The 22,455-nt window shown below is 39.6% G+C and overlaps 1 protein-coding gene across 2 annotated transcripts in view; it reads right to left on the reverse strand.

The window, feature by feature from the left end:
- PLXNB2 (plexin B2) overlaps positions 1–22,455 on the reverse strand; it is a 262,685-nt gene that overhangs the window by 180,459 nt on the left and 59,771 nt on the right. The gene's annotated exons all lie outside the window — the stretch shown is intronic.

The following is a 22,455-nucleotide window of genomic DNA, read 5'->3' on the forward strand; positions in this document are numbered from 1 at the left end:
CTTTCCCTCCCAACCCTTACATAGTTTACCATCCACTTTCAAGGATGGATGCCTAAATGAAGCCCTTTATTAAGGCTCAATTTGCAAAAGCAATGTCACTTTGCAGTTTCCCTTCGCTTCAGAAATTAACTTCTAGGGGCATATTCTTGAAAAGCCTACATCTATACTTATTTCAACTTTCTGGGGAATAATTGAGTATGGAAAGTAAGGTTTAGCCTGATGAAATTTTTATTTCCATCTAAAAATAAAAGGGAATGCATAGTAAAAAGCTTCTTTCCTCAGCCTCCCTCTTTTTTTTTCTTCTGAAAGGTGAAGACAAAGGAGACATATTACAATTCAGTTTTTTCCCTTTCAGAAATCCCGAGAAGCTCACCACCATATACTTAAGTTTTGAGCTATATAGAGCAGACGGCTAAATACTTCATGTATGTTCTGAGCAGCCTGATCTCACTGGCCCTGATCTGAGCTGGGTGTTGGACTACATGACCTCCAGTGGTCCCTTCCAACCCAAGTTATCCTATGATTTTTTCCAAAGGGAAAAAAGACTGGTTTGTACCTCTCAGAAATGCAAGCCAGCCTTTTTTCCTGTTTACCGCCATTTTTACTGTATGCATATTCTCCAACATGTAGTCTTTCAATCGTTCAAATCTATACATATTTTACGTATGAAAACTCTTTAAAAGGTATTTTTAATCTTAAATTAGCAGAAGTATCTTTTCACATGTCACAGACTGAAAGGACTTAACACGTTTAGGTAAAACTAGTCCGGTAAGAAAACTAAGAGAATGTACCCTAAGTCCTCCATTAGGTAACGCTAAGGAAGGGCTTGGGGGAAAAGAAAGTGTTGGTATTTACTGTAGAAGAACCACCAACTTTACAGTAATACATCTTCTACCTATGATTCTGAAGTCAGGACACTGTTTGTAAAATCAACCTGAGCTCCCATGTCACATGCAGCTGTCAGAACCCCCTGCAGCAAAAGCAGTGGGATCCCTTGCACGCTCCACACCTCTCCCTGCCTCAAGGGAAGCTCAACCTTACTGAGAAGCACTGTTTGTTGTAACAATAAGCATCAGATAGTCAAATGCCACCCACTGTAGCCTGGCACGATCCAAAGTCCTACAGTCCAGAGCCACTGTATACTGTACTACAGCACTTTCTTGTCCAGCATGAGGAAATGACTTTAATAGCTTGGATAACATTATGATGATCAGAAAAATGCTGTCTTAAATTCTCTGCATTGATACCTATACTCAAAGGGAGTAATGCCTCCTCCCTCTGCCAAGGCACAAGGTCATGCACAAGCCCACATCTCTCACAGAGCATCACACAGCCAGCTCCCAGCCCTGAGCTCCGGCTGCCTCCATCACATCCACGAGCCGAATTTTTTAGCTGGCTGGCAGGTTTACTGAGCAGTAAAAAGCTGACTTTTCAATGAGACTCTCAGAAAACACACTATGATTTCCAACCCCCCCAAATCCTTAAGCATATATGTGTTTCTTGATTAATACTAAACACAAGAAAAACTTGCGTAAGTCAGAAAGATCTTTTTCTGTTTCTGTGTGTACCTGCTCTCATTAGAGAGGAATAGAGACATTACTTAACAGATGAGATATCCAGGGAATAAAGTACAAGGATTCCAGCCCTAAAATATCATGAAGACAAGATATTAAAATAAAAAATAAACGGACTTTTTCCATCATTAAGGTGAAGGAATGCCATATGGGATTGGAAAGTTCTCCTCAAGTCCAACAGAGCCTTATTTCTGTTGCTCTTCAAAGTCTAACAACTGCTGTCATCTCTGCCCTCCTCTCCCTTCCTCCTTCTCCAAGAACTGCAGGTATCTTCTCTTGTAATTCCAACCAGCACACTGGCCATCAGACTCTATCACTGCTACTGCTGCAAGGGAACACCAAGGCAAGAAAGGAGTAATCCCCTCAGAAAACCACTCACATGGGTCTACCAAGCAAAGGGATACACATTCTTTCTTCATTTTTCAAGAATCACAGGTACTGCTTTATTCTAATAAAATGATTTCAAATAAATAAACACCATCACCAGTTTTAAAGCTGAGCCTTAGCCTCAAACAGAGTCTAAAGAGACTGTTGTTAGAGATGGAGAACTTTTTCTTCAACACCCCCATAGTTTGCTTTGAAGCTCATTGTATTAAGTGGGAATAGTTGAGATGCAAAGTCAAATTTAAGCATCCTGGGAACAGCTGTACACGATGTGCAGCTGGCAGGCAGGTCTGCTTCAGGGATGCAGTTCTGCACATGAAGTCACAAAAGTGGGATTCCTAATAATGTGTAGTAACCAAGGCATGGAAGAGAAATCAGTTCACGAGTTAGCCCCCAGCAGCAGAGGGCGGAGGTTTTGTTCCCTTCTCTGGAAGGACAGCCAATACTGCTCAAATCAGAGCCTGGATCCACAATCCTCCAGGCTTAACTAGAGGATCATGAAGAGTACAAAATGGCATTGGACACAAAAAACGATCATTTTCCAAGTAAATTTAGTGGAATGAGCACTGTTACATTTACAATCCACTCTCCTCCATCCACCTTTTTTTCCTTGTTAATGATACAGAGTTGGCTGCAGATGCAACAAAACCTGTCAGTGACCGCAGCGTGTCCTAAAGCAAGTCTTGCCTATTATTCCAGCTGGCTAGATGAAGGTCACTGACACTTCTAACACCTCTGACATTTTCTAATCAATTGCCAGCATTTACAGAGGAGAAAATACCACTAGCTCTGAGCGCACTCAGAAAGAAAGAAACTCTTTTCAATTAATTTTAAGCTTGCTCTCTCTGATAGACAAAACATGAAACACAAGGCAACCTAGCAAGCCAAATATTAGCAAGATTGGATTCTGGCAGCCAATGCCATATTCTGTTTGCATATAAACAATTGTAGTTTATCCTCCTCTTTAAAATAACTGCAATATGAATCATCATAAGGACAGCAGCAGAGAAAACAGCCAAATACTTGTAGCTGAAGAAAAACATCATTTAATTCTCAAAGCAACTATGAATATCAGACTATCAGCACGTTGCTAAGACCAAATACCTATTTGAGAAATCTAGTATTTTGTGGAAGAGACTCTTGGAAGAGAGGCTGACCTTTACCTATCCCTTTGCTGCTGGTAAAGGATGATGAACCTCTTCCCGTACACTGCACATTCATCCTGTGCCTGCTTTCATCTTCAGGACAGGAACAGAGACTGCTGCCTTTTAAACTATTCTTGCGCTGATTTTTAGCCAGCTGTTATATTCCACTGCTATAAGTGAGGATGGAGGGCTAAGGAAGAGATTTTCAAACAATACTTTGTAAACAGTCCACAAGTCCCATCTGATTTATAAACTGCCAATGTGCTGCATGAGTTCAGCAACTGGGAAGCCCTGGATTTGACAGCACTACCCTTACCCAATGGTTCCAAGCAATCATTTTGAATTAATACAGGGCCTCAGAGAACACAGGGATCTCTAACTTGAGACCTCCTAAAGACCTGTATTTTGGTCCAAATTCTTGCTCCTGACAGTTCTTCTCATCCTCCAGCTCCTAATTCAAACCATCAGTCAGCTCTTGCTTTTTCACAGGAGCTGGTTGCTGTACAGTGTAATGTTTGCGTCAAATACAACCGCCAAAGGCTCTCCAATTTCCACTAATAATTGTCAGTAGGAGAAGAAAAAAAGATGGCTGTATTTTTCTCAGAAAAGAACCATTTCCTGATGTTCAGCATAGGCAGGATAATGGTCACAGGCAGCATCTTGGCTCAACGGGCAAAGCTAGTAGGTGGTAAATGAGAGTGCTGTGGAGGGGACAGATCTTTTTCCAGGGGGGAGAGTGGGCAGTGTCTGCTAAAGGAGGCACCCTGACGGCAGGAGATTTATGCATCTGCTCTTGTGTCAGTCTAGGAGGAGGGAATCATTATGCAGGGCCAGCTGCAGGGGTGTGCGCTGCTGTCGGGAAAAATTAGAAGTCTAGCAATGAACCATAAAGAAGGGAGAAATGACAGAGTGAATGGAAACCCTATGATAAACCCATTTAGGCTCTCTTCTCCCAGGGATGAAAGATGAAGTCTAATCTCTTTGGCATATATCCTGGCCGCGACTCAAACAAATATGCCTACATACGCACGCCCCTAGAATGTGCAATGACAACATCCACCAAAAGGGCCCGTAACTGCAAAGGGTACTGAGCCAGAGTCCTTTTTCTGCATGTTTAGCTAAGTTCTGGGGAAAGATCAGAGCACACCAAGATGCTTTTGATCAGAAGAAATCTCGTCTGCTGCTGAATGCCTTCTTTGTGTAAATACCTTTGAAATAAAGCTTTTCCATTTGAATACCTTGGGGGAGTGGTGGGGGAAAGGGAGAGGAAAGAAGAAATGACAGGAGTACAAGACAGTGGAAAGCAACCAAACTAAGGCTCTGCTATTTCACTCTTATTTGACCAAAGGAGAACTTTCCAATTTCATGCGGTATTCCTTTGCCTAAGAGAATTTCTGGCTGAGTTGGGCAGGTCTGCAAACTTCTTGTCCTGTTTAAGGTAGAGGGTTTTTTTTTCTCCTTCAGTAATACACTCGCAGAAATGAAATATTCCAAATATTTCTTCACTGTGCTTGGTAATAAAAACAGTCAGGCTCTTGGGTCATAGTGGTATTGGCTAGCAAGAGAATAGGGAAAGAGTGGGCAAGGAAAGCAGTGGTCTAATACGCTCCCAAAAGCCCCTGGTTACAATTTCAGCCCTAAGCCTACAAGGGGAAGTGTTTGGTAACTTTTCCTTCTGCCTGTCCTGACCACTGTTAAAACCCCCGGGCTGGTGAAACTCTTTCTGGAATGCTAATGCCCTGCAGGAAGGCGGATGGTACAAAATGGGAGCTGTTTGGAGAACACCCTTCTGGGGGAGAAGGGAGGGAGGGATGTACTCCAATACCTTACTTCAAGTTACACATAAGGAACCATGGCATTAGCCACATTTTTACCAGGAACAGAAGAAATACATTTTGCCCACCACGCCAACATAGTAAATTATGCCATTGTGTGTTACTCAGTATAAGCTCTTCCAGATGCAGTTTTATGAGAAAGTTCTGTTCACTTATGAGTGTGAGAATTAGGAAAAAAAAAACCAACCCTCAAAACAATTCTACTGTAAAAGTCTTCCTTTCCACTATACATGCACATTCAGAAACACAGGTATTTATTTACTTTTCTTTAAAAATACTGAGTGAAAAAAAACCTTTTTTTTTTTTAAGGCAGCTCTTTTGTAATAGTCTTCCCAGTGGTGTCATCTATCAAAGTGTAAAAAAGATTTATGCTATCAAGTGTCAGATTAAGACATCACTGACTACATTCATAGCGCTTACACCTGTACAGTGTGGGTCTAAGCTTAAAAATCCATAAACCCTCAAAAATATAAAGAAAAGCACCCCTAAACTATGATAGTTTAGGGACTTGAGACATTGATTCATTAACATTGTGAAGGTGTAAATGGGAGTACTGAAGTGAAGAATGTGGCCCTCTGATGAATTAAAGCAAATGGAAGTTCCCTACATGCATGGTAGCTCAAAGAACATAACTCTGAAGGCCACTGTTTGATCAAAGTTATGTGAAAAAACACAGAAATAAACCACAAGTTTTTACAGTAAGCAACAGAAATAAAACTGGAAAATTCCTTAACTACAAAACCATATCATTGTCAAAGTGCAAACAATACTTCTTACAGCTACGCAGTTATGTTTCTTTTTTTTTTCCTAAGGAAAGTAAGGACAGGCAAATGTATAATATTAATATCAATGCAGGAAATACTTTCATAGTAAGATATCAAGTATATTATGAACAGAGGGAAAAGGAACACGGTTATTTATCTGACTTGAAAACAGCACAGTGTCAAGTTAATTTAAAATTCAATTTCATTTTAAAGCATTACAAGGAAGAAAGAACCCTATGTATCATAGGTTGTAAATTGAAATCCTAGCAAGGTTTTTTTCTGCCAACTAGCTGTGTATCAGCTATAAACCCAGATTGCAGGTGCTTCTTTTAGGAGATTGGGCTGCAAGGCTCTCGTAAACCACATTTGGAGAAGTTTGTCATTTACTATTCCCAAAGGCGTTTTATTTAAACTTTTTTCATAGTCCGTTACTTCACGGAAAACCGGTGTTACAATAACCCAGAGGTAACTTCTGCAAGGTACAGTACATGACACAAAAGCACAAGAGTCCTACCCTGTGGAATTCACCAAGAAGGCCTATGCAGCACTCACATAAACACATCTTTTACAAAAACAAATAAGCAAAAGCAGTTTGTCTGCAAAAACAGCTTTTAGGATGACATGAATTAAAACCAAAACAAAACCCCACAACTTAAATTTTTTTCCCCTTTCTAGAAAACACACCTACACAAAAACACTTCATTAAAAACTCCACATAAAACCCTGAACACGATGGTTTGAGGAAAGAGGCAGGATACTCTTCCCAGTTTTCTGGGCTGAGGAATAAATAAATCTGATAGAAACAACATTTAATACGCCCTGAGACTGCAAACTGAATGAAAGCCTACTCATATTTGGTACATATTATAAAAAAAAAGTGACCCAAGGACAACAGCTGGGCTTCCAGCTGCCCCTTTCCAACTCCAGGCGGTTCCCACAAGGTGCACCGGCCAGTCTGATCAGAAAGGCAAATTCTGCTCCTCGGCCATCAGCCGCTAACGACCCAGCTGGCCAGCGGACAAAAACAGGACTGAAGGCCACTGAAAACCTGCACCAACGAAGAAAATAAATGTATATCCCTGACCTCTGGTCCTCCAAAAGGAAGGCAAAGAAAAGCTGCCATTACAACAGCTGGGGCTATTTTTATTTAGTCACATGGGCCTTGAACCTCCTTGTACAAACATTTTGTGAAACCTCAAAACCTCGCTGAGGGAGCAGACAAACACCTCGGAAAGCTTTGTTTTTGGCAAACTGGAATTTAAGGTGTGTGCAAATTGGTGCTTGGGAAAGGGTAATATTCGAGGACATGAAATTTATCTCCACTGACACATCCACAGCTGGGAACCAGTAGGAACAGCTTCCTCATGCTGATCCAATTCACTTCTATTTTGAAATGGAGGGATGTGGAAAACATTATTAGAGGTGATAGAAAAGTGTTTTCTTATTTCACTAATGGCTTTTATCCTATCTTTGAAAACTACATAATTATGTGTAAGTTTATAATAAATACTCATTATATATAATTACATTTACATTTTTCATAAAACAATAATTTCTAAAAATGCTGGAGGATTAAAAAAAAAAACTAAGGAGGGAGGAATTTGATACAGCATGAGATGGAAAAGAGCCTTTTTCCCCTCACTTACGTTTTTTTTTAAACACATCTGGGCTTCCTCCTGCTCCCACAGCAGAGCATGAGACTGTAGTTATGCCCCCCCTCCACTTCCCACTTAAACCCTCACCATTTAAATGGTTTATTCACCTTTTTGCCTCACCATGCATTTTTGGACCTACAGCTCCGAGGTGGATTTTTAAAAACTTTTACTGGCACTTAATATGGAAACTACCACCACTACACCAATATTTATACACGTGGTATTACAAAAATATACCATTTGCTTTGATGTACTGGTCTTTCCTTGCTTCCCACTCCAGCAGAAAACACAAAGGACATTTAGCAGTGATAAGAAATCCTACTGACATCATCAGTATGCAGTGGCATAGTCAAAAGGTTTAAGTCTGAATTACTCAGTGTCCCTTGTAGAATGGCCAAAACAAGCCTCAGTGTTGCTTAAATTTCTGTGGAAACTAGGAAACATTGTTAAAAAAAAAAAAAAAAAAAGAAAAAAATCACCAAAAAAACCCAAATTTTAAAACAGGCTGCATCTGTTACTAGAAAAACCAGGCCACAGCACGGGGATGTTGCACACAAGAGGATACAATACTTGCTTTCTTTCCAAGCTATCCCTTATGCAGCATGTGACTCTCTATTCTAATGCTACTTTTTATTAAAACTTTTTTTGGTTGCCAGATGTTGCGCAACACAAATAAGGAGAACTCTAAGCTGGAAATGCCAGCTGCTCCTGGGTATAATCTGCCATAGGTCTAAAGCAGCCTGAGACTGGGATGCTCCTCACGTGATGGAGGGAGCCTTTTGCGCAGGACCTGAGGCTTCAGTTTCTTGCCAGTTTGACGGAGGTTGGGAATTCAAGGTTTACTGGACTCTGTAGCACTGTTTGGTACCGTCTGATGGCAAGATGGGCCCAAACGTCTTGCAACAGTGAGCAGAGATGATCAGACGCAGACACAAAACACAATGTTTTCATAGTAAGGCCTGCCACACCAAAAGGGTTGGGTAACATGATGAAATGCAGCATCAAACACTGGCCCAGAGTGCACGTAAAAGAAAACAGTGGTGCAGCAGAAGAGCACAAGCAGACTAAAGCTTTGCATTTAATTTTCAATCCTTTCATCTTTAAAAACTAAACAGATTGTTTTAAGATATTTTCAAATGTTCCCCTTACATTTGGTTTGCACACAAGTGGTAAAGGAGCTTCAAATGTTCCAATATTATGCTAAAAAAGTTTTAAAGGTTGTCTTCAAATTGGAAGTACTTCAGAAAAAGAAATATATCAAAAAACCAAAATATATAATCAAGTTCTTTGAAGTCACTTTCTGCTCCACTAAGACATTTATACTAATTGGTGAGTTTCTCATTTCATCTTTTCAGGCACAGATCATTTCTAAATGACTGAGATTTAGGATACACTATTTTAATATTGATGGCGTACTTAACGAGATCAGATTGTAATAAGATTCTAGGCATTTATGCTAGAGAAAGGCTTTGACTTAGGGGTATATTTTTACAAAAAAGGAAGGTAGGTAGGTTGCTGTATATCATAGAGTGAGCCTGTTCAGATCATTATAATCACCATTTGTGATCCTATTTTATATACCATTACGTGATATAAGCAAAAACCTCAAAAATATATCAATCCTCAATACTAACACGAAAAGCCTGCAGGTCCATTTTTTTCCTCATTCTCAGCAGATACACAAAACTCTCAGTAAACAGACGTGCTACGGAGGATAAACACAAGGAACTTGTGATTAACTTAACCAGATCTAATTTGGGCAGCCAAAAGCTTAGCTACTTCCTGACTTGTTTATTGACCACTAACAGCGAAACAACAATTCAGCATCCACGTCAGGACTGATATTCTAATTTTAGGATTAACACTTTTTTAATCCATATCTTGCCTGGGAAATATATAATGATGAAAATTAACTTGTGATTGCACATGTATAGGTGCCAATAACTGCACAAATGAAGCAGCATAATTTTTATAGTAAAGAAGTATATGTAGAGCTACTGTAGGTTGCAAATAAGACTGCAATGTGTCCAGATGTTAAGACTATGCACAGCTAAGCAAACGCCGAGGCACCTTATCTTTTAGTAAGATAGCAATTTCAGCTTTGTGCTGATTTTCCTACAGAAATACAAACAATTAGTATTCAATTTCGAGCCGTACCAGAAACACTCTTTCAATAGTTGCAAGTGCCTTGACCATTTACAGCAGCTCTTTTTAAGCAGCTAACATGAAAAATTTAAACAGATAAGAATGCTTTATTCCTGTGCCATTCCTGAGTTTATTGCAGCTCCTGTTTCTGTGCACTTCCCTCCTTCGCTTGGGCCCATCCAGGCCACCCTCTCTGGGAGGAATCCCTGACCCACATTTGAAGGATGATTTTGTGGTGGGCTTCTGGGGTTTAGCACAGCCTGCCTGAGATCACCTGCACCGCCGCTCTCTCCAGGGCTAATGACACTGCGATCTCTGTATAAAGTACCATTTGTTCAGAAGGACGACAATGCGAAGAAAAGCCTGGCCGTAACAAGAAGTTAATACATCTGCGCTGCTCACAAGGAGTCATGTGCCTCCTGCATGAAAACCCCGAAAGGGTTTCCCTGCCTGCTCAGCTGTGAATTGAGACTGTGTCTGGGAGCTGTCATCTGCTACAGTCTGAAGTCCTCTTTCCACAACTTAAATGAGGGTAGAAAATATCTGTGTTTCCTCTCTAGGAAAAACTGTCTTCACAACCTACAGAAGGTATTTTATCACTTCACCTACTCAGCCTGGAGCACAAAGCCCAAGAGAGCTCAGAGAAAGAGATGCACACGCAATCTGCCAACACTACAGTCACTGACAATGCTTGTATAACTCCAAAGCATCTGATGTTATCCATATTGATTCTACCTGCTACCCTGACTGAGACACCCATATTCTACACCCATAACCCAACTGTTCTGCAGACAGAACTGAAACATAGATGTAGATGGATTTCTGTATGTTCCCAGCAGAGTCTTCCAAGTATTTTTCATAGGTTTAGCTGATTGACAAATTAGTTAACTCACTACCTGTATCTTAACTTCCTTATAAATAAGACGCCAAGGATAAAAGGAGATTTTCCTGCCAGCAGAAAACCTTGTGTGTGCCCAGAGCTTGTGTCGGTGCTAGTTACTCTTAAATGGTGCTAGTTACTATTAAATTCTCACAACTACACTGCAAGTCAGTCTGAAGAGAAGGTATCCTCCTATTGCCAGGTATTAATCAGTTCACAAATACTGTGTGCCCAGGAAAGAGAAAGAAACTGTTGCTTAAGCTACAGCATTAGTGCCAGGATACAAACATATTATGCCTGCACATTATTACTCCAGTTCAAACATACCCTCACCTAATCTAGTTCTGAAATGTATTAGCTTCAGTTAGAGTAAATACTATTGTAATGAATACTAATAAATAGCCTCCAAATAAACAAGAATGAGTTGGTTTTGTCCTTGCCAGGGAACTATTACAGAGGACTGACTTACGTGCAGACAGAGTGGCCGTTCCCTGACACAGAATCCATCACTGTCACTTAACATATGACCCTCTTGTAATGCTGTGTTAGGAGACAGAAAGTCAAATAATCTCTTTTGCTTTGATGAAAGCATGAGGAAGTTGACTCAGATAAAAGCAGGGAGTAATCTGTTTAAACAGCTTGGGTCCAAAGTTGAAAATTAAACAAAATCAATAACAAATACAGGCTTGCTGCTGGAGAATCTGCCTTGAGCATGACATAAAAAAGGATGAAATGCTACTACAAAGATATTTCATGCCAGAATATCCTGTATGTGAAGTTCGTGTACATCTTCAGCTGTTTTAATGTACACGTGTTTATTCATTTATAAATCTATACAATGCCCATTGTTTGCTAGTAATGATGTAGTTAAAGCAGCTTTTGGTTAATCTAGAGGTAATGAAGAACATCAGAGTAAATTGTTATTTATTAGAAGAACAAAGAAAGAAAACAGACAGTGAAAGCCCTCAGTATGTTCCCACTATTCAGGCTCCAATCTTTGGTGACAGAGTTCTGGCACATACCTATTCAGGTCAGGTTTTTATCTGAGCTAGTGATGTGTGCAGAGGGAGCACAAAAATGCCTGCATCTTGCTGTCACAAAATGATTTTTAAAGAACTGGCCATTCACACCTTTGGGAAGACATGTTCAACAAGTCTTCTCTGCCTTTTTAAGGAAAAATCAAAAATATGCAACTTATGTTTGGAAGGTACGAGAGATAATACCTTCCCACTCCATACATGGAAAATTCAGCATAAATACCTATACAGAAGACAACAGAAATGTTAACAAAATAGGTTAATATTGAAGCTGGATTTGGATCACTATAACACATCCTTTCTATGCCTCAACAGAGGCATGAAAGGAGATGCAAAGAGAGTAAACCTGTAGTCTTTAGCTGATAAATGTATTCAGGAAAGAAACCAAAGCCTAAAATAATCATTGCAGGCTTCTGAGAAGATATTAAATGTGTGTGGACATTTTCTACGTGGACAACCTGCAAAAACCTCCCCATTAACCTGAGTTCTTCTGAAGCAAAAACAAACCAAAAACCCCCAAAGCACCTTTTGATTTCCAAAGAAAGACCAGCTACAGTTCATGCTACCTTAGTGAGGGCAGGCAAATGTTTAGAATCATAACATCCAAATTCAAAGTGTGTCTGTGAACACAGAATTTATTACATTCTTTCAAAATGCAATATTATTGCCATCCTAATGACAAGAATCATGTAGCACAAATCACCAACTTTATAACTGACTTCTTTCTAAAATCCAAGTGAAGATAGCATTGCAGACTTTTACTGCTCTTCTCAGCAGTCAGAAACGATGCTCCTCATGGAATTGAACTCATGGAAAGGCCAAAATTTTCCATAAGGAAGAGGGAGGATGACAACATATTAGGCTGGCCAAAATGAATAGTTTCAGATTCTGATTCATCAAGTAGAATACTGTGAATGGTATCTATATTGTTCTGTAGCAAAAAAAAACCCAACCCCAAATCACATTCCTTGAACGGTATTTGGTTTTCCTAAAGATTCAGAGGTACATGCTGAGCTGCAGTCTTGTGAGCAGAGTGACTTGGGGTCTCGTGATTCCATTTGTCACAGAGCTCAAAGTGTTTGAACAAAACCTATGACACCCACCTGGCCAAGGGTTAAAGCAACCTTTAACAAGGAATGAGCCTTCATGGTTCTTGGGATGGCTTCAGGCCCCTAAAGAAACAATTGCATCATGCCCTAATTACTCCAGCTGACTCAATGCACAAACTGGGATCCCTCTGCAAGCATTTCAGAACATTTTGTAATATGGAAAATTACGGTGTTGCATTATGTTTCCCAGACTGGACAGCAAATTTTTCTGCAGAGCTCATTTAAAGTAGAACCGCTATAGAGAGGAACAAGAGGCATGCCAAAATCATACAGAGGACAGGACATACAGAAAACATTCAGATGTAACATTAGACTGTCATATATGGCTCTCAAAAATGGTAGCACTATATTCCTGCTGCACTATTTCCCCCTGCAAATTCATCTAAGTTAATTTCAGTGAAAAAAAGATTTGTTATTTTCCCTCAGTAAGTAACACCACAGTTATTCTTGCCTCCTTGTAAAAATGAGCCATCCCTGCAGCAGATGATCTATAAAATTTCCCAACTTTTCTGGGAGGAATGCTATTTTATTGTTCAATTTGGTTTCTTCATAATAAATATCTCAATCTTCAGTAGTGATGTATTAGGAGTTTTGATCAAGCAGTTCAATACTGGGGAAAACAAACTTGTATTTTATAGGGAATACATACATATAAGGACATAAACATATAATATAGGATTATAAGAAAAAGCTGCAGTTTCCTATATTTGTATGTATCTCTTTATATGTATTTTTCCTGTGTGTGTACATGTGCATTACAGATATGTTAGGAGTAGCAATGGTAACTCTACAGGGTTGTATCTCTTTCTCACTGTATACATATTCCTGGAATTCAGTCAGTTACAAGGACAGGCAAACATGTAAGACACTGGCAGTAGCTGCTCATCTTTCAGGCAAGGCATACAGTGCTTGCTAATTTCATGCCAAAATATAATCATAAGGTCTATATATGAATTCAATATAAACTGAGGTTGGCAAACACTTATGATAAAGTGCCACACTGTAACATAAAACACAATAGGTGGCTGTTTACGTTTCCACACCGGGCTGTAAAGTGAAGCAGCTGAGGAGCGGAGGTGTCCTCTCAGCAGCCCTGGCTAGTGGGCTGCCATTTCCAACCCAGGGGCAAAGCTGCTGCCGGGGAGGGGTAAATGCTGCCCCTTGCCCAGCTGCATCTGCTCAAGTTTGGGAGCCGCAACCTTACACAGGAGACTGGAATCAGAACTTCAGCGAAAAGCAAAGGCAAAAAGCACTGAAGCACGATTGCAATGTTGACTGCTAGCCCTGCATCTGCAACAACATAATCCCTTCTCTCCATTCCCAGGCCACTATCTGGGGGATTTCCCTATTCTTTGGCATTCATTGCAAGGTTTTCATTCCACTTCTGTACACAAAGACCTTCCCAGGATAAATTTGCTTTCTTAACTCCCTAAAAAGATACTGCATTTTCAAACCACCTTCCCCTCATTTACAGCCCAATTCCACAGCACCAAAGCTCTGGGTGAGTGCACTGTGCTTGTGCCTCAGAGATGCCCCGCCTGGGCAAGCATGTTTATTTATGGATTGCAATGCAATCCTGTAGCACAGAGGTAAACAAATGAACAACTCACTCCCTCCTGCAAAGATACCCAAAGACCTAAATTTAGTTCCTTGTCATGAGAGCCCATCAGCAGTTAAACTATCCATCTTCACCATAATTCAACAGCAGGCTTCTTTTTATACAACAGGATGAAAATAAGGCTGCTAGTAACTAACATTTTGGGGTGTATCTGAACATAGGAACTGGCAGATAGAGCATAGCGTATCTATTCATCCAGTACACTGAACTCAGTATTCCTGTGGTCAGAAGCACTTTGACTCATCTCAACTTCTACCTCAGTTAAATTTCTCTTTTGGCTTCTCTGTCATGACTGTGGGGCTGGCAGCAAACGCATTTGCTTCCCCAGGGAGGGTACAGAGCGCAGCTGTTCTTTGGTGGCATGCAAGAGGAAACTTGGGCCTTTTTTTTTCCTTTCAATCTCAGGTCAGACCCACAGGTCACCCTATGTACACAGGATTTTAAGTGGAGGTCAGCAGCTTGTCTCTTGCACGTAATTAAATTTGGTTTACAAGCTTGTCTAGGCAGTGAGTAATTAAATATCACTTCTCAGACTGAGATTTTCATTGTCCTGAGTTGCCTGACAATAGGATTTTTCTGTCCGGTTTGTTCCCAAGCAAATGTAAAATTTCAAAAGAGCTACCACTGATAATTCTACAAGAACTACAAAGCAACAAGAAGCGTTCAACTACGGATAGCTTTAACGACAATAATCATTACTTAAGTATTCTTAACACAAGTTCCAAAAGTGTATCCAGATTTTCATCAGCTTGTTGGTAATGGCAATGTTAAAACGCAAACACAGAGCATTCTGCCTTTGTTTTTATGATAGCCAAGACAAATCCAGAGGCAGATCTGAACCACAGTTTTAAATTCAAATCCATTTTTTTCAAGTCAGAAATACATCAAATTTACGTAAGAATATCTGTAGATACTTTCCTAATTTGGAAAACTCATTAACCAAATAAAAGCATTATGCAGCCTTAATTCCAAGTATTATTTTAAATTATTCCTACTGTTTCACAACATCCTAAGAAGCATCTTGAATTCACAAAAAGTTACAAACTCCCTAAATGAGCCAGTACCACACAAACTTTTCAGGTGTGGGACAAACCCGTTTCCAGGATCTGAAATGGAGCATACGAACTAGCAAACTATGTGCCTGCCTCTAATGTAACAGCACTTAAAACAGCAGCCCCCTTGCAATGTCCAGTCAAAGGACATATCCATGTTTTCAAAACTTTAAAATGCAGTCTATTTTACTCTGCAGCACACTATATCTTTCCATTAATAGCTGAAACTCCACATTAGGTTTTGGAGAAAAGAGCATAGATACCTGAGAGCTTGCTTTTGTGCAGTCAGATACAGGACAGAGGTATGGATATGGCTTCCCACTGATAAACAGGGTCAGGGCTGTACTCTAAGCAAGTGGATTCTCTTACTCACTCATACAACTGTCCCAAACGTCTCTCAAGCTGTGGTAACTGTTCCCAAACTCCCTAAGCCAAAGAGAGAGAAGGAAGGAAAAAATCGGGCGCTCTGTGCAGTTACCCTGTGTTAACTGGATGGGGACGTAAACAGGCATCACCTTTGAGAGTCATCCCTTCAAGGTGCCTTGGGAAGAGCATTTCTTGCCTTCTGGCTTGGAAATTAGTTAGAAACAGGATTAGGATACAATGAAAGGGAGTGCTTCCTCACACAAATTTACATCAGAACAACTAGGTCAGTGCAAATTTGCAGAAGACAAAGGCAGAGTTTGAGGGGCGCCTCAGGATCTACTAATTAGAGACAGAAACTAGCTAGATACTACATAATTACCTTGCTCCTTCTCAAAATATTAAGCTAGATTTAACTACCCAAAATACGCTACATGTCCTGAAAAAGGCCACAGAATTAAAAAACGTACATGGGCAACAAGGGCAGCAAGATTTGTATCAACAAACCTTTAGACACAAGACTAAAGAGCCTAGCAGTTGAACCTGCAAAAGAGATGCAGAAAGATATGATCATGGCCAAACAAACAAACAAAAAGTAGTATAGAGAAAGTGAATAGAAAATTATTTTCACCATATCTCACAATATTAAAAATGACAAGGTACCCAATGGGTCATCAGAAGTCAAATGTGCAGAAGGTAGCTCTCCATGCAGCTACATTCTGTGTCAGAAGTTGAAAGTAGGAAGGGCTCACTAGGAGAACATACAACTAGGTCCATCAAGAGCTAACAAACAAAACAGTCCCAATGCAACCTCTGATCCACTAATTCCCTAAATCTTCAGCTGTCAGAAGCTGGGGGGTGTACGGCAGGTGCATGGTGTATAGAGGGATCATTCATACAACTCCTGGTTCCTGTACTTGTCCTCGTACTTACTTCACCTACGCAGATACTTTACTATGTAGATCTTTGATACAACAGTTCTCATCTTTGTCTCATGTTTGTTTGCTTTTAATTCCAGTAACTCTCATAATTTCCATAAACAATGCAATTTACTTAGAGCACCAGATATTCTTGCATGACAATTTCCAACATCATCCAAAATGGCTCCGTTATTTGTTCTGTGTTCAAATGAAAAATTGAGTTTTTGAAAGGAAAATGGATGCTCAAATACAGAACAGGCACATGGAGTTCCCAATTTAGATGTTGGGGAGGGGGGGGATTATTAATTTATTTATTTCAATTTAAAAAAATATTGAGTATATCCTTCACAACTACAGTATTCTCACAATGTCTCTTAAATATTTTGTATTTCCCTTGTGACATAAGATGATATATAATTTAACTCACACCTGATGTGATGAAAGAGGGAGATGTTATGTGTTTCTCTTTCGTTATTCTTTTCTACCTATTTTTGGATTTTGACCACTTGTGTGCTGTCTTGCTCTTAGTCTCAGCATTTGCACCATCCTGACCCAGAGATAAGATTCATAGAAGGGCACTGCTAAGCTGCCATTGCTTTAAAGGCTACATGGGGGGGGGGGAAATAAATCTTAAATAATCTATGAAAACCCCACCACAAAATCCTAGGACAGCATCACCAGTATCTCCCCAGCACCTGTCATCTATTTAACAGAGACAGTTTACCCAATACCAATTACTCAAAACTACCTTCTGTTTCTACAGTGGAGCTTAGCAATTGTGATGGGTGGAAGACTGAGAATGCCAAAATTAAGTTCACATAATCCCTCAGAAAGAAGTGACAAATCTGCATGGACACTGTTAAGCTGCAACAAGTGATTCCAATAATGAGTATATGTTTACCATGTAATTACTGTCTTTCTAAATCCCAAAGGAGCAGTATGTGAAGACTTACGTAAAGTATTACTGCAGTTTAAAAAACGATCTGAATGCATACCAAGTTATGAGCCCCTAAAAAATCCTACTTACATTTCAAATATTTGTATTTGAGCTATCCAGCTTAAAACGCAGTACACCCGATCATTATGGACTGCTGACTATAAAAAAAAAAGTGATCTGTTAAATTATTTTTATTATGACAATTATAATGATTTATTTCATGGGGCATGCTACCAGTTGTGCAGGCTATGATTTGAATAAGAAACAGCCTCAGCCGATCCACTGATGTGGCAAACATTCATCTGCAATTCCACACACATGCATTCTGGGTTTCAGGCACTGTGTAAGGTACCTTTGAAGCTGCACCCCTGAGGATGGTTCAAGCTCACCATCAGCCTAAGTGATTTATTGATGATTATCAGTTATTCACTGTGTAAATACCAACACCACCAGCAACTTTTTCTACTTGCTAATGCCAAACCACACACATATCTTCTGCGGTTCCCGTATTTATAACCTACTTTTCTTTGAAGACTGCCTGAAATAGCCTGAGTTCTCAGGTAAAACATTTGGAAATTTGAGAACCTCCTCACCCTTCTGCCCCTTTCCTGGATTTATAATGATAGTTAGGAGATTTCTAACCACTGTCAGAGAAAGAACAGCCATGACACCTCTTCTTCCTTTCCCACTCGCTGGAGAGAAAAATGTATGGAATGTATTTAAATAATGCAGTTGAACTTTTTATGAGCAAAACCCCCTTCATCATCTTGAATTACTTATTTGTAATGAGTTACTTGTTCAACACTGGCCAAAATAAAGTTTATCCACTTACAAAGAGCTAATCAAGTCAGAACTCTTAGAATTCTGTCTCAATACTGTTAATCTCTTATTGTCAATTCAGCATGTTAAGAGAAAGGAAGCTGATTTTAATTCATTTAACAGAACGCCAAAGACTAGATTGTTCTGTTATGAACAAATGCTTCAAAGATTTTCTGCCAGTGCTGTTTCCTCTCCAGCTGGGAATAAAGTTTTCCCCCTATTAATACAAGTCAATCATTCTCTGCCTCAAATTCATCTTTGAAGTTGCCAGTGATCTCAATGTTCCTTTTATGAACACAGATTTCTTTTTAGTATATAAGAATTCCTATTTATTATAAGATATTTTAATTCATATTTGTTGATAAAGTTTAGAAAACTTGAACTGTAAGTTTCATATGACATGTACTAAAAGTACTGGGAATGATTGATCATACTTCTACGCAAATGATGGTCAAAGGATGTTGTCCTGGTACTTTCAAGAAGATAACCATGTTCTGCAGTTGCAAAATACATATCCCTCTGGGCACGTGGGTAATGTATGCTGTGCTGTGAGGTGATCTGTGATACTTTCATCAGAGTCCTGTGAAAGGTGACAGCTGCAAGGAAAGTTGTCTGACACCAGTAACACAGTGAAGAACAGTGCAACTGTTCCGCAGAACAGTCAGTTAACCTCACAAATTAGAGCAGCAAAGTAATTGATTTCCATAAAGCAAAGCACTGCAGGCCCAACAGTAGTCTTGTCTCTGGAATTCAATTCTACCACGGGACACTGGAAGAGTGCCAGTATTTTGGAAGGTTTATACTACACTAAAGGTGGTAACAGAGATACCTTTTGCCAAAAACAACCAGTTTGATTAACAGTGTAATGGGGCAGAGTGCTCCTCACTGTGTCTAACCTTATCACCCTAAGTCTTTATATACTCTGTCCAAATTCTCCTCTGGGAAGAGCAAGTTTGCTGTATTTCAATCTGATATTAGTCTTCAAGCATAAATAATATATGGAGATGATCTAAAACGTCTCATTGATTAAAATTCTACACTGTGAGCTTGTCACATTTCAATGTGCAAATTGCTTCTGTCTGGCCTGCATTCAGAAGTCAGTCATCTAAATATATATACACACTTGCTTGATTTTAAGTTTGGTATCACAGCTGAACCACAGATCAGAATCAGAAGAGATTTTTCTCTACAATAAATTTGTAAGTAATGATGTATCTGGTCAACCGATTATCTAATGAGACAGCAGTATTACACGATGTGGCTGCCTTCACACAGCTGTGAAGAACTCAGCCAAGTCTTGGGTTAAAAAGCTACCCCTTAGGTTTCTACCATGGTTTGCAGCACTTTAACTATAGCTATACTCCTCAGAGAGCCCAAAAAATCAAGCAAAATGGAAGGCCACAGATACCGAATCTGCATATTAATAGCTTTTTACATGTTTACAAGCAATTCTTAAACACCAAATACATCTAGGTAGTTTCCTTGGAAAGCAAACACAAAAATCAACCCTAACAGGAGCAAGGATAACTATCTGACCTCACGCATTCATGGTTAGTACTGCAGAGAGACTGTACACAAAACGCAAAGGTGGTCAGGGAGTCATGATGTGTGTTACTGTGTCACATGCCTGAAACGTTTGTTTTATAGGACTCTGAAGTCCAGTGTTCAAATACTGAAATGTTCCTCTTGAAAGCAGTGGTCAGACTTGCATAGTTAACTTTAATGAAAAGGGATGTCAGAGAATCCATACACTTGTCCTGTCAGGGTAACTTGTTCCTTAAAACCACTTCAGAATAAGAAATTATTTCAAAGTGACTTCTTCTATTTGAGAGCAACATGTTCACAAAAGCTCTTCTTGTAGGAGTTTGCTTTTAGGTTGCAGGTCAGATAACCAGATTATTTTCTAGATTCAGAAGGCCTCCAATAAACTCAATATTTAGCATAACCCAAATGCTGTAAGGTAGCCAAAAGCTCAACAGAAAAAAAATACAGTCCTGCCTTGACCAGAAGCATATTCAAATATACTGCCATGTGAAGAAGAAACTTCTCTCAGAAAGGCACACTAATTCAAACATGATAATGGAAGTAACAGTGTTAACAGTCATCAGCAAGAGAAATAGGAGGAAAAAATGCATATAAGCCAAAGTCATGCTTTCTGCCAAGAGCTGAAGAATGCAGAAACATTCATCCCTCTCCAGAGTATTTTTCACTGTTTACTAATTCTGGGACCAAGTCTTTTCTTCCTTACCCTATTACAAGTTAGGAACAACTGGTATTATTTTTAACTGATGAACATGAGGCAAAGATTTGTAAGGTCTCCATGCTTACCTCCTAGAAAAAAAACACAATCACACAGCAATGGCAAAAGAACCATAGGATGCAATACTTCTAAGAATGAAGGTTATTAAAACAAAACTATTCCTGAAGTATTATTTTCTGTACCTCAATCTTGCAAAAATGCATACTTTTGCTTTTTTATTTTTACTTCATGCTGCCAACTGACAGTTTTAAAGAAAAATATAGCACCTGCAGAGACAACTTTCACAAATGAGAATTTTAAACAGTTATTTGACTTGTTATAAAATCTGTTATTTAGTTATTATTACATGCTTATATAATGGAGGGAGGAGAAGCCACTCAAATCAGAATGAATATATTGCATTAGACCTGTTTAGAAAAAAAATTAACACACATAATACCTGTAGCCCAAATACACATACACACAGAAAACCCATCAACAAACAGAAAAGGTGCAGATAAATGTCTGCTGGTAATTTCAGATTATACACGCGCAACAGTTTCACATTTGTCCATTTAGCTGTACGCAATGGGCAACAGTGCAGAAAGCAAGAACCATTTCAGAGAGGCAAATTGCACGGAAATAAAGTCATTTTCAATTGCCCAGCATTTTCCAAGGGTGAATGCCACACACTCTGACAGAGAGCTATAAGGAAGGTGGGACTGATCTGTAGCAGTGCATGAGTGCTGCATTTGACCCAGGTTATTAAGATAATGATATAGTAGCTATACTGACATTTTCAGTGAACGAATAACCTAGATTTTCCACACTAGTAGAAAATACTAAGAAGCTAACAGAAAACCAAAACAATACAACAAGTAACCTCACAGTAAACTGACAAACCATATAGCTATAAACGGGTTTTGGTAGGCAATTGTCATCTCTCTAACTTTGGCTGCATTGCCAGCCATCAAGACACAAATCAAAGATACCTAAAATGCTTCAGAGTAATTTGCAGGAGATGAGAGTATGCCTCTGCCGGAGCTCATAGGAATGACTTGAATCCATCATGCTTTACAGGAAATGGCAAATCTTGAAAAAAGGTATTAATGTGATTTTTATTTGTAAATTCTTCTCTTACATGTTGCACAACTTCTGTTAAGATTAAACAATACTTTGTTTCATGAAAGCTATAAAACCTCTTCAAAATGCCAAATGGTATCTAGCCTGCAAAATGATCACGGTTTATTCCCAGGGACCAGATCCTGACGACTTAACGACTGATAGCAGTGCATGCAGAGCTCCAGTGAAACTAGTCCTTTAACAGCAACACATTCCTCTAGTTTTCTAGAAGCTTCAGAACCTGTCTGACTTGAATTTCTTTTATGGACTTGACAGAAGAGCCTTCCTCTCCTTCCACTTCTATGAATAAGCAGAAAAATACCTTCGATAATACAAGTATTTTAAACATTGCCCTACATGTGATGAAAGGTTAACATCACCAGAATGCCCAATTTTGAACTCCTTGAAACAGGGAACACAGCATACTATTAAAAAAAAGGAAAGAAAAACAAAATCTCAGATGGGTTCTTTCAAAATAAAAGAAGGTACTGCAAGGGCTTTTTCGAGAGGTGAGCTAAAACACGCCCTTACTCTTCCTAAAGTCAGGAGGGAAGCCCATGACAGTGTGGCCAGACATGTGCACCCATGAAACCCCATGAGTTTGCCTCCCTGGGCAAGAGGCAATTGCAGCTGCTATATGATGTAATTCCCGGTAAGCAGCATGCTCTCTGTTGATGCGAGCGCATATCTGCATAATTTTGGTGAAGTTCTTGGCAAGATACCGCAAAAAACAGTCTCATAGCCCTAACAGAATGACACAGTGTGGGTGTACGAGCCCAAGCAGTTCACGCCTGGTGGCAGATGCCACCCCAAACTGTCAGTCCTGCCCTTCTGCTGGAGGTTGCCATCTCTGGAAA

Source organism: Aquila chrysaetos, chromosome 5 (assembly GCF_900496995.4).
Source record: "Aquila chrysaetos chrysaetos chromosome 5, bAquChr1.4, whole genome shotgun sequence".
Classification (NCBI taxonomy): domain Eukaryota; kingdom Metazoa; phylum Chordata; class Aves; order Accipitriformes; family Accipitridae; genus Aquila; species Aquila chrysaetos.